The 14,267-nt window shown below is 42.1% G+C and overlaps 1 pseudogene; it reads right to left on the reverse strand.

Annotated features, from left to right (window-relative positions):
* Positions 1 to 1,158: 1,158 nt before the first annotated feature.
* On the reverse strand, positions 1,159 to 6,690 carry LOC130610927 (mevalonate kinase-like; annotated as a pseudogene).
* Positions 6,691 to 14,267: the final 7,577 nt, after the last annotated feature.

Raw genomic sequence — 14,267 nt, forward strand, 5'->3', positions numbered from 1 at the left:
AGGGAGATCCAGAAACAGCTGAAATTCAACCCTAATTGTTATTCGTTAGGAAGTAGCTCATGGCACCCTTGCACTTTTTGCCCCTTCTTCTCTGCAGATGCCCAGCCTTCAGTAAAACACAACTGCCTGCTGCGCCAAACAAATTAGGGCTGTACTGTGTGCAAGAAGGTTGAATACAAATTAAACCACCCTCAGATCACGGACCTCTTCTCAGCTGTATCTTTCCGAGATGTTACTGTTGCATGCCTATCCCAGAAAAGCAAGCAAACTGAGATCTCCTCTTTTGTGAAATATGCTGGCTTAGAGCTGAAAAAATTCCTACTTGGCAGAGCTTGGGCTAGAAACTTGGTCTTTAAAAAGGCAGCCTTAGGTATCCACTTGCACAATATGTCCAATTGCATGTGCCAAATCTCGGGCATTTGTTGAAAAAAACCCATAGATTATTGTTACTATCAAATAATTGTTACTATCAAATAGCAGCAGACATCATCATGGGTGTCTGGTGCCACTCACATCCACCTTGTTGTTTCATCTTCTCTCAGTGAAACTCAAAAGTGTTGTGCCAGGGGTTGGAAAGCACAGACTTAGAGGAGCAGGGTTCCAAGAACTTAATGGAAAACATTCACAACTGAGATAAAGAAAGTGTACCCTTTAATATTGGATGTTCAGAGGGAGATTGCTTAATGCGGAGAAGCAGAGCAGAAAGAAGGGAAGTGGTAGGATCATATCTTTAAAAAAGATATGCCTTTGATTTTGATGTGGAAGAAGTTATGGAAGAAAATAGACACCTTGTGGTAAGACGCAGATGGTCTAAATTCTTCAAAGATTCCTCTTGCCTGATTAATAAAGGATGCATTCACTCCTGCAAAAGCTACTGGGAGAGGAATCTGAAAGGAAAAAGTTGAATTTTACTTTAATCACTGCTATAACACCTTCTCCCAAGGGAAAAAAAAAAAGAAGCAAACATTTGCATCCACTGCTTGATAGTGATCTATTCAGCCCACACAGCCTCTCTGAAGGGCAGCAGGCTGTGAAAACCCGTTTTCAGTTATTTAACAGACATGTGTCACATTTCAGCTAGTCTAATTGCACAAGAGTTCAAACACACGCAGGCGGAGAATTCAAGAATGGTTGTTTCTGCCAGTGCTGTTGTGGCATTTAGGGATCCATATTCAGGGCGGGGAGGACATCAAAAACATATTCTGCACTCACATCTCTGGAGATGGGGCCTGGAGCATCCCTCTGGGAAAAAGGAGTTGTATGAATGGCGATAAGGAGTAGAATATTGCATTTTAATAGTAAGGTCCCCAGCGCTGCCAGGAAAGGGCTTCAGGCAGCAAATCTTTGTGAGGCTCAGCTGACCAATGACTGCCTTGGGAATTTGCCTCTGAGAGGGCAATAGGGTTTAAAAGATATCCCTGTCCTCCGCACTGTTTCCCTAGCCAAATGCAGTGGATTTGGTGAATTCTAAGACAACTCACGTCTTCCTTCATTGCCAGCTGCCAGCCCAGGGGGTTGAATGCCCTTTGAAGGCTGTGTTCCAGAGATACATTGAGGTACGAGTACTGTGAGTGCTGCTAATTCCCCTCTATAAATAAAAGGTGGGATTCAGTTACTGAAACATCCTGCATCATTTTAGGTGAAATGAGATGCCCCACATAGTCTTCAGCTGCAATCCTTCCAGAAAGAGATATGTGTCTCAAATCCCATCACCTTTGTCATATTTGCCATTAGGGTTGAAATACCTCACATAATAAAAACATCATGAGTGGCACCGGGACCCTAGGTCTAGACAATCAAATCACACTTAAAAGTGTCCTACCAAAATATTTACTTGGGTAAATACTACTTGCCTTGCTACCATTCAGTGTTCACAGGACACATGGCTGCACTTCAGAATGGTTTTTTCTGAAACAAGCAGCAAAAGCCACTTTCAAACTCAGGAAGAACAAAGGCTAGTAAGACATTATCTTCTCCAGATAAGTCTATATAAATATTCAGTGAATAAATTCTGAAATCTAGAGGGTATTCTCTCACAAATAAAAGAGTAATTTATCATTGCCATATTGCCATGAATGCAAATAGATGAAATAACACAAGTGGTTTTACCTAGACATGGTTGGGAAAACACAAAATAAGCCTTTCAGGCCAAAGCTTTGAAAGCTGACAACACAGAGCTCAGTTATTGTTATTTAGTATGTTTTGTTTACCATCTAGTCTTGCTGTGATCATAACCAGATTGAATTTCTCCGCACGCATTTATGTCACCAATATATGGAGCAATGTCTGAATGTCCTATTCTTGCCAGGTTTTGAACATCATTTTCTTCCACAAACCAAAACAATTTGAGGTTTTGTTACCTCAATGGCTTGATCTCAGGATGTTTCTTTCAAGTCTTCCAGGTCTCGGATAAAATGGCAAAGCAATCTGGTTGCTCAGAATCAGGAACATCAGATCACAGAAGAAAGATGTCACAAAAAACACACCAACACTGCAAGTCTCACCTGGGAAAAGAGTGGTTTAGGGCTTTCTACAACATGAGAAAAAGAAATACAAGATCCTCTCAAGGAGGTCTACAGTCTCAAAAGTTAGGAAAGGTACTTTCTATCCTACCATGGGATCCATTTCTTTAAAGGCTCTTGCAGTTTATCTACTTTTAAATATCACTGCAATGACAGAACTTAAATACAAGAGATTACATATGATCCAAAGACTTTTACTGACCACCTCTCCCTACACCCCTACACCCTTCCCCCCACAAAAACCTTAAAACCTCTTAGGTGGTTTCATCTAATTAATTTAGTTGACCTTCCAAAACTATTAGGGAGCTAAATGTTGTTTATCTCATAGCTATTCAGAAGGATTAGATAAAGTTGAAGACTAATATTAGCAAAGTCACTTCCAATGGCTAAGGGTTGGTAGATGTGTAAAGAATCAGGAAAGAGTGATGCAGGAGCATTGTGTTGCCATGAAAGAGAGAAAATTACTTCAATAGTTTTTCTCCATTGATAATTCCTATAATTATATTATCTCCTGAGGAAAATAAATATCCTCCAGGATGTCTGAGTCAATGGCAGTTATGTTCAACCACAGCTTTCTCAGAGCAGCAACATAATTTGTCCTATTATTCCCCATCCTTAGACAAAAAAGGTCACCAACATACAAGTTCAATGCAGCTCTAGCAACAGCTATTAGATCGTGGACTTGATTCACAAACAAGTAGTACGTTGTTTACTACAAAATTAATCTGCTGGAGGTTTGGGCACTGACACTCAGGAAATTATTACACAGCTAAGTACCACTTCATGAGCTCTTCTGTTCCCCATAACCCTGTTCAACATCATCAGTCTCATGGGAGATTGAGGCCAAGTATCTCAACAGCACTAAAATGTGTCCCTACAGAGCCCTTGGCAGAGGGACTGTGGGGAGTGAAGTGTGGCAACACATTTCCCAGAACAACCAGGAAGCTGGGGATGATATCTTTACAGTTTCAAAATGAGAGCAACCAGCAGGTATTGTCTGGTGGGCAAGCAATACCAAATGGTCATTGTGGGGGCCCAAGAATTATCTTCCTCAACTTTGTTTCTTAAGCCCTCAAGGACAACCATGCCTTGTGAATGGCAGTAAAAGATTTTTGTATTGCTTTCAAAACTAGAACATCTCTGTGGTAGGGTTTGGATTTTATTACAGCCCTCTACAATTGCCACCTTGGCTCCTACCAAAGTGGTGTTCAGAACTTCCACCTGGGCTGAGACATTCATGCCTCTTAGCTCAGGGTGATCCTCTCAGTGCTCCTCTGTGCTGAGCAGCTGCACTTATTTTTTTCTTTTTTAGTACCTATCTGGTGAAGCTGGAGAAAACCTTTTCCTTTCTAGATTACACAGCAATTCTGTGAAGTGGGGCAGCACTAGGGTTTGTTGGGCATCCACAAACCAAACAAATGAAAGCAACTCTCCTTAAGGGCCACAGAGTACAGATAAACTTAATCTAAGTTGTTACTCCCTCAACATGTCACTCCCTTTCCAAACACTGTGGACTTGCAATAGCTTTTCATTCTGTCTTTAGGTTTCTCAATAGAAAATTGCTTTTCTTTCTTCATTGGGCTGGTTCTTCTTGGCAAAACCAGCCATTGTGTTAGAGCTCCTCACTCGACTCAACTAGCTCCAGCTACTCAATTCCGTTTCCTTCCTCCTGTCTTGGCTCTCCAGGGGGTGGCACTTCCTGCAGCTTATTATGGCCACTAGAAAACGGGTAAACTTTTCATGCAGAAATTTTTCTTTTATAGTGAAAAGAAGTACGCTGACAAGGAGTGTGTTGAATGTATTTCTTTTAGAAGTTACACACTTTAGTGTAGCCTTTGTAGAATCACAGAATAGTTAGGGTTGGAAAGGACCTTAAGATCATCTAGTTCCACCCCCCCTGTCATGGGCAGGGACACCTCACAGTAAACCATCTCACCCAAGGCTTCGTCCAACCTAGCCTTGAACACTGCCAGGGATGGAGCATTCACAGCCTCCCTGGGCAACCCATTCCAGTGCCTCACCACCCTTATAGCAAAGAAATTCCTCCTCGTAACCAGTCTAAACTTCCCCTGTTTAAGGTTTAACCCACTACCCCTTGTCCTGTCACTACAGTCCCTAATGAAGAGTCCCTCCCCAGCACCCCTATAGGCCCCCTTCAGATACTGGAAGGCTGCTATGAGGTCTCCATGCAGCCTTCTCTTCTCCAGGCTGAACAGCCCCAACTTCCTCAGCCTATCTTCATACAGGAGGTGCTCCAGTCCCCTGATCATCCTCGTGGCCCTCCTCTGGACTTGTTCCAACACTTCCATGTCCTTTTTATGTTGAGGACACCAGAACTGCACACAATACTCCAGGTGAGGTCTCACAAGAGCAGAGTAGAAGAGCAGGATCACCTCCTTCGACCTGCTGGGTCACACTCCTTTTGATGCAGCCCAAGATATGGTTGGCTTTCTGGTCTTCAAGCTCACACTGAAGCCAGCTCATGTTCATTTTCTCATCGACCAGCACCCCCAAGTCCTTCTCCACAGGGCTACTCTGAATCTCTTCTCTGCCCAACCTGTAGCTGTGCCTGGGATTGCTCCGACCCAGGTGTAGGACCTTGCACTTGTCATGGTTAAACTTCATGAGGTTGGCATCAGCCCACCTCACAAGGCCACCTCATTTCTGGTCTCCAGCTGGACATTGAGCCATTGACCACAACTCTTGGGTGTGGCCATCCAGCCAGTTCTTTATACACCCAGTGGTCCATCCATCAGATTGATGTCTCTCCAATTTAGAGACAAGGATGTGGTGTGGGACAGTGTCAAACGCTTTGCACAAGTCCAGGCAGATTACACCAACTGTCCATCAGTTCTGTAGCCCCATCATAGAAGGCCACCAGATTGGTCAGGCAGGATTTCCCTTTAGTGAAGCCATGCTGCCTGTCACCAAGCACCTTGTTGTTTTTCATGTGCCTTAGCATGCCATCCAGGAGAATCTGCTCCAAGATTTTGCCAGGCACAGAGGTGAGACTGACTGGTCTGTAATTCCCCGGGTCATCCATTTTCCCCTTCTTGAAAATGGGGGCTATATTTCCCTTTTTCTAGTCATCGGGAACTTCACCTGACTGCCATGATTTTTTGAATATGATGGCCAGTGGCTTAGCAACTTCATTCACCAGCTCTTTCAGGACCCGCGGATGGATTTCATCAGGTCCCATGGACTTGTGGATGTTCAGGTTTTTAAGAAGGTCTCGAACCAGTTCCTCTCCTACAGTGGTCCCAAGGCTTTGATTCTCACAGTAAAAAAAAAAAAAAAAAAGTGGTGGATTTGCAGGCATTGCTTCTAGAACACTTTGGCACTCCTGAGAAATTGCATCGATGGAGTCCAGTGCCGGGATCATTATAGCAGGGAACTTCAGGATCTTCTCCTTGACACCAGCCACCAGGACCTTGGTGCTTTGAGGGACTTTTGTGTTGGTCAGCAAGATCTTCAGCAGCAGCACCTTCTTTAATGGTGTGATTTTTCCTAATTGGTATCTCAGGGCTCCACCCCAGGTACCAAGAGCATTATCCACCCCTGAGGGGTTGCCATGGATCACCCGCTCCCCTTGGAAGGCTCAGTGGTTAATCAAAGCCAGCTCTTCTTCTGTCCACCCGGCCATGGGCTCTCCCTCCTTCAGAGGGCAGGAGATGGCTCCAGACACAGTCAGCAGGGCCCGTGGCCAAGCAGACAACGTAGGCAGCACTGAAACCCAGACCAGCTCCTGTGGGCAGCTCTGACCACACCAGTACATCCACACTGGGAACATCTCCATGCTTAGCCAAAATAGGCAGGTACATGTAAAGGAAGGCAAGAACAGCAAGGCTCTCAGGAGCCGAGGCTCCGGCAGCAATGCCAGCAAACTCTTTCAGTGTATCCAGCTGCTCTGCACTGAGGGACTTTGATTCATCAAAGCCAGCTGCAAAGCCCCTCCGCAGGACCTGGAGGCTGGGGGTGCCCCAGCTCCTCATGACTCCAACCCCGGGCAGGCGGATGCACACCCCGTGCTCGCTGCAGGGCCGAAAGGCGGAGGAAGGTCCTCAGGTCCAGCGCCACGGCTAAGGCCGCCTTGCCATGGCACCACGGCGTGCTCCCTGTGCAGGATCGCCTTCTCCGGCACCAACACCACCAGGCTCTGCTCCCACATCTCCCGCTGCGGGACCTGGCACCTTGGGAGCCCCAAACCACTGCCTCGGTTGCTCCGCACCGGCCACTCTCTTCTTGTAGAGGAGAGGGGGGAAAGATCTATAAATAAACAAACCATAAAGACATCCTCTCCAGAGTCAACGGGATGAAGGTGAAATGGCACTGAAGAGGCCATGAGGTTATCTGCGTGCTTAGTGTTCATTGGTCTACCAGCATAGAGTCATAGAATAGTTAGGGTTGGAAAGGACCTTAAGATAATCTTACTCAGCCTTGCACAGAAATTAGGGAACATCCTATCACAGAATGCAGAGGTCAGACACATGGCTTACAGCCTCAGCTCCTGGAAGCATAGGAGTAGAATTTCAATTTTAGTATCTTAGAAGAAAAAAACAAACACACACACAAAAAACCAAAAGAGCACAACCAACCCTGGTTGCTAGGAAAACAGCACACATCCAAAAAAAACCAGTTCTGCTCTCCAAATAAGGCTGTTTAGCCAACTAGAATACCTCAGCATCATATAATTAATTATTTTTTCTTGTGAGACTAGTAGTGTAATACAATTAGCATTAATTTGGAGAGGAGTAAGGAAATGGCTCACCATGACCAAGCATTAAGGACAAATTACTCATACAGGCAGAGTCTCTGGTTATAAGTAATCCAGTCACAAGTGTGAGATGCAGAGTAGCATGGCTAACACTGAAAAGAAAATTTAAATTGGATTTGAAGTTAGCTGACTTAAAGTCAGTGTCAATCTTGAAGTGGCAAAGGCATTTAGGACGGGATACTAAAGTCAACTGAATGTAACAGAAGATCATTTGGATCAAATTACTTTGCATGGAGGGGCTGAAATCAGAAAGCAGGGGTAAGGCTGTGCAGGTAGAGGTGGTGTCAAGCACTGTGATTCAGACAGGCACAGGTAGAAAAGAAATAGCAGCTGTCACAGTGAACAGGCACTGGCTATGACCAGAAAGACAAATAGTGCCACCATTTGCCTAGAGAAATTTCCCTAGCACCAGTGTTACTTAAAATGAATTAATGTTGTTTATATATTACCATTTTTTTTCCAGAGTTCCTTTGAATCTGATGAACAAATCTTAAAGGCAGGGACCAGACCTTTCCAACACCAACCAGAGGAAAAGCATACTTTGAAGTTGTCTTATAGACCCTTTCCCCTGACAATTTACACAAAACTTACTGCAAGGGCACCAGATGAAAATTTACCTGATGATATTGGACAAGGAACAGTTTTCTCTTTTGAGTATGTCTTCACATAAATATAAGTGACTGATAAGCCATTTTCCTTTTTTATGCCCTTTAATTTTTTTCTTTATACGTTGTGTATCTGAACAAATTACTCCCTCAATTTGTAAACCATCTCACACAGTGTTTTTTTCTAAGAATACAGGACATCGCTTTGACCTTGTCAAATCATAGAAACTGGGTAAGGGTGGAGTGGAATGACTTGAATGGCATGCCTTCAGTGTATCCCAAGATACTTGGAACCCAAGAGATGGCTCCAGATAAGTAGGTGGCATCCTTCCCCCAAGCAGGATATAAACCAAAGTTATCAGGAAAAGGGGACTGTAATCTTGATTTGTCCGGATTCTGAGACTTGCTGTATTTGGTCCAGCTCAAAGCCAAAATTAACATCTTTAGCTTAAAAACAAGGCCATTTTAAAGGCCTAATATCTGAGGAAAATTCAGATATATTTAAAAAGTTCAATTGAACCATCACTTTGGAAAAAAACAAACAATAAAAAACCCCACCCAACAAAATAAGAACACAACCACCCAGTAATATTCTAGCTCTGGCATCCTAAAAAATAGTAGGCCAAAAAAATATAATTCTAAATATACAGGCCTTTCTAATCACTCTGCTGTGAAACTTGTAGGATTTACAATTTCCCAAGTCAAGAAAATTAATGATTTGTTCCTTTACAAAACACATGGAGTGCCAGCCCTCAGAAAAACACTCAGGATGAAACCCTAACTCCAGCAGCCCAGGAGAAACCAGATGCTGAAATCAGGTGGATGCAAGTATAAATGATGCAAAATAACTTATGTTCAACAGACCCATATAAAGGATTTGAGAAACAGCATTTCTAAATCTTGGTGTTAGACCAGCGATTACTAAACACAAAATCCCAAACCAAAACACAAATCCCTACAGTGTAGGTACTGATAGGAGTATTGTTTTTTTGGATGAAACAGAAAAGTAGATCCTGTATTCTTGTGTTAGTTAAGATCCCTGAGCAACCTTTCTAAATCAGGACTGTCCAGCTTTCTGCTTTGCCTCCAGTTTGACTCTTTGCTCTCTCCACTGCCCATTGGGAATCACTTACTATGACTGCAATTTTGAAAAGTCCCTTTACTTCCTGTCCTTAATCTCATGTAGCGTTGCAATAAATCAGTATATATCACATCTGTTAAATGCAAGGTATTCAAGGGCAACCCATACCGGCTTTAGGAGTTTCAGATCCTCTGGAAGAAATGTACTGAAAACCATCATAATATAAGCAAGTAAAATTGCAGACCCAGGCTTATTTGAGCAACAATAAAAAGGGATGCATTTATTGCACTCTTTTGATATTGAAGTACACATTTTTCAAAAGGCATCTAAATTAATGCCTCCAAAATCAAGCTCAATTATTTGGTGCAAACAAAGCACTTCAACACCTAGCTAAATGGTACACAGAGTTGTTTATAGAGGTAGAGTTCACATAGGGAAAATGCATTCACAATACTGACTCCTCTTTGAAAATGTCAAGGTACTGTCCTAAAGCTCTAGAGACAAATCCTCAGCCAGTGTATAGTGCCAGCTCCAAAAATGAGGCTGTGAGGAATTTCTGTTTTCACAGCTTAGCATCCATATCAATTACTTCTAACTTAAAACCACAAGTCACAGAACAAAGACAAGGTTTTACAATGCAGTGCTTTCAGTTCAAAGCATCCTAATAATATGGGGTTAAGAGGTCCCTCTTCCTAACCATGACCTTTATCTTAAAGTTCAATATAAAAGAACTTCAGAAGTTTGAAGAACCATAGTATTCTTGCTCTGGTGTTACTCTACAGAACATAATCTCCCCGATTCTTATTCTTCATTCTGCTCCTGAATTGCTAGGGATAGTTTCTTCTATCAGAATTGATAGTGGTTCATCGTCTTCCCTAAAGATGTGGCAACTTATAACAGTAGAAAGCTTAGCCATTCATAAAGGCAGAATTAGAAAAAGAATTATTGAAAATCCCTTTAAGTCCAAATCCTAGTGTATCATATATAACAAAATATTAGAAGAAGGTAATTCTCATTCCTTGTCATCTCATGAATTTTCATGTCATCCTGTAAAACATTTCTACAACGCAATTATTTTGGTGAACAGGCCAACAACTATAACTATGGAAATTAGATGGGATTTTGTCAGCCACAAACCACTGGTATTATTTAGGTGTATGAATATAAAGTTTATCAGAACAGCATGGTCAGATGCAGCTACCCAACTTCCCTGGAAGGAACCATGAGATGTTGAACATATTGAGTGCACTAACAAGTCGGAATTGAGAATGTTTTATAACTCTCTCATATGACTAGGAACTATAATCTTAATTATTCAGTAGTTAAAGTGGGACCAGTCTTCTGTATACACTCCAGCCTACACTATAGCATTGGCTGCTGCTGTAACATGCCTCCAGCATCTGAGGCAGCTCCAGTTTTTTCACACATGAGAATTCCTAGCAGTAATGTAGATGGGTGTAGAGTAAGGGTTTAAGCATTTAAATAAATATGGGAGCTACACAAAAACAACATTTCTAAATTTTTTTTTTTAATGGTCCTGCAAAGGGAGTTTGCCAATAAAAAACCTATCTGCTGAAAGATTTACTGGGGGCAACAATATCACTGTTAAGGGATGAGCAGGAGAAAAAGTAATAAAATGGATGCTAAAATGTAAATGCTATTTAATTAAAACAAAGTTTGAGAGTGTTCTATGCACTGTTTAGGATTAACTACAGAGATTCCTTCAGACCAAATATGTAGCTTAAGAGGAGTGAGCTTGTGCATATATTCAGACTCTGAAGAACAATTTAATGCAATTTTGTAACAGAAGCCTTCTTGCCTTTCTTTCTTTCTGTATAATAAACTAGATAATGAGTACTGAAATCTAGTTCAAAGTTGAATAATAGGAAGAAGTGTCCCCTCTAATGATCCATTGCCTCTCCGTGAGAGGCATCCCTGCTCAGCAGCCTCATGCTGATTCACATTTCAGATACTGGTGTCTGTCCCAAGCTCACTTAAAGGTCATACTTGGACTCTAAGGATGCAATTTAAAACTTAGCTGAGCTCTGAAAATAACCTTTCATCTTTAATGATGTTTTATAATCTCTCTGCGAAATGCTAATAATACATAAGCCTTGTTGCAGTAATTATGTTTACCCAAAACCATAAGTCTTCAAGTGTTGATATGCTGCGGTTTAGATCCTGATGACCAAACCCCTGTGCAAGCACATTAATTTTCATTTAACTGATATACTTTTTTAACTCTCCACACAAGTTCCCCTGCCATTTAGAGCCAAGGAAAGAAGGAAAACAGAAGCTATTCCAGCCATCCTTCCCCCCTCTTCTCTCTTCTAGCTTTATTTCTCTCTTTCTTCTTTCAGAAAAGGTCTCCTGTGACGGATCACATCAACTCAGTGTGGCAGAAAACAGCAGCTGCAGGCAAATTCAAATAGCAGGAAGACTATGATAATGTCATGCATTAAAAGGGTCATATTGTTACTGAGAATTTGCCATACTATTTTTATATATCCTTACATACTGATAATTAAGACACTTGGGACACCCATTTGCCATGAAAACAGAAGTAACTCTTGACTGCTATGATGAAGCCAGCACCTTAGAAGAAATAAAATGCAACAGAGATATAAGAAAATGGTCTGGGTCCCAGATATTTGTCAAGAGATGGAGTAAACCTGCACCCTTATGTAGTTCTCAATGTTTTTTCTAAATGCCATGTCTTAGACTTGTATTTTCCAAGAGAATCTTGACATTCACCTGAAAGGGGAAAAAAAAATAAAAGAAAGAAAAACTAACATCCTCAGAAAAGCATTTAATATTTACCTAAAAGAAAAATTAGGGTAATGCAAATGCTCAAAATCTCAGGGGAAGAATCAGAAGTTTTCAAATATTTATTTGTAAACTCCTGACTTCTAAACACCCAGCATTTTCTAGGTGCTCAAGGCTGAAAATTTCATTATTGTATTTTTTTCACCTTTTTTGCTTCATGTTCAGTTAAACCAGTTATCTCAAAACACACTAAACAGAGCAGTTGGGGGTGGTTTAGTGTGAAGCAATAGATTACAGAAGGTTACATAGAGTACGGAATGGGGAAGAGAAGTAGCTTTGATGTAATCTTTCCTGTAGAGTGAAATCCAGGTTAAAAAAGGAGTTAAAGAATCTCCTTTTCCATTTCCAGGGAGACAAAGGCATCGAAGCAGGGTGGGATTCTTACCTAACATCAAGATCTGTATCTACACTCCTTTGACAGGTAATGCAGAGAAATTAGTGGTTACAGGCTGGGGTGTATTGTCACCATTTTGAGTGCCTGCAGCAGGCAGAAATGCATTTACTGCAGAAGCCTCCTTTCTATCCTTTTGTTGCAACAGGAATCTTGGGGAGTTCATTGGGGTACGTACTTGGGGTACTTAACCTAGCTGATATCCCACCTACAGAGGTTTCCAGCATCTGAAGACTAGTTGTCCAGTTTCTGGAAGGTACTTCCACAAACTATATGTTTTAGGAAAGGGTAGCCAAATCTATTTGAAAACCTAAAATCCCCAACATATGGGCTATTCCATCAAAATAGCATGCCCTTCCCAGAAAATAGAAAGTATGCAACCCAAATTGTTTCTGATTTTTTTCCTCCAGTCATTCCAGAAGAGTTATTAACATACATAAGGATCACTAATCTCCATCAGGATTTCCTTTGTCTTCATTTTTATGTTTTTAAGCAAGCTCTGGTAAGCTGTGCTGTAAAAAGAAGTCCAGATCTTTAGATTCCAGGGACATGATTACCAACTGTCCTGGGTTCAGCAGTAGCAGTCATGTTTTTCCTTCGTGTTAACTGGTGCAGTGCTGTGTTTTGACTTCCAGCCTGAGAACAGTGTTGGTGAAGCCGATGTTTTCGGTTGTTGCTAAATGATGTTTACCCTGACCAAGGACTTTGTGAGGCTCATGCTCTGCCAGGGAGGAGGGGAAGCTGTGAGGAAGCAGAGATGGGGCGCCTGACCCGGGCTAGCCGGGGAGGTATTCCATACCACAGCACGTCATGGCCGTGGTGGGGGGTAACTGGGAGTTACCCGGAAGGACAGGGGCTTCCGGGTGGGACTCGTTTTCTTGGCCAGTGGTATCGTATTCTCTTCCCTTGTTATTTTCCCTTATCATTGTTGTAGTTGATAGTAGCGGTGGTGATTTGTTGCTGGACTGTTCTTGTCTCAACCCGTGGGAGTTGCACTCTCTCGATCCTCCTCCCCGTTCCTCTGGGAGCGGGGAAGGGGAGAGCCCCGGTGGGGGGGGGACACAGACCTCGATTGTTGTCAGCTCGGCACCACTCACTGGGAGTGAGTGAACAAGTTACCTGACTGGGTTTAAACCACGACACCAACCCTTACCTTATCTGACAGAGATCACTTCTGGAAAGGATACAATCATTCCACATCTTCAAGCACATATGCTCTTTAAATAAAGTTTGCAAAATTTCCCTGAAATTTTCCATCAGGATTCATCAATTCAGAACCGGGGGCAAAACCAAACAAACAGCATCACTCAACTGCAGCTGAAAATAAGACAGATGTTCCATGCAGGATTTCCCACCTCTCTTTTTGAAGTTACTATGTGAAATCTAATCACACTGTGTAGTTGCTGCAATGTGCACAACATTTATCACTAAAGTTTCATTAGTTAAAATTCATTCTCATCAGTAAAAACACAGATGGCTCCTAAAAGCTGCTGCTTCTCTACCAAACTGTCCTATCCATCTTCATCACATGTTTTTGCAGGCACTTAACAGAATACTTATAAAATCTGGGCTCCTTTTTGGTGCAATGCTGAACATTTTTGAGTATATGTTGTCATTTCATTAACTGCAGGACCGCAGTGAGTTTGATTCAAGGGGTGGTGTCACTGGGGTTTTTTGAGATCTTACACATCTGAGCAGCATATATAGAAGCCATTAGTAATCTCTGTAAATCAATTCACCAGCAACATTAGTCAGTGTATAATGAAGAGTCATTTGCTCACTTAGTCTTCCAAATAGGAAATATTACTACATTTCATGAAATGTCTAAAAATTGTAGTTCTGATACAGTGGGTTTGTCAGTTTGCAAAAATTTACATTACCACCACTTTCTCTGCAAGCTACCTTGGAGAAAATTATTTCTGTAGGGGTTTTCCCTACCTGCCTGAGTGGACAGGCTGCTCCATGGGGCTGGCACAGAAGGTGCTGAGTGAGGCACAAATACACGAGCTTCACAATTTCATTTTTCATGGACTCCATTGCAAATGTGCACTCTGCTTTTCTGCAGATG

Source organism: Pezoporus wallicus, unplaced genomic scaffold (assembly GCF_028554395.1).
Source record: "Pezoporus wallicus isolate ANWC-B61680 ecotype Strahan unplaced genomic scaffold, APGP_CSIRO_Pwel_v1 scaffold_3294, whole genome shotgun sequence".
NCBI lineage: Eukaryota > Metazoa > Chordata > Aves > Psittaciformes > Psittacidae > Pezoporus > Pezoporus wallicus.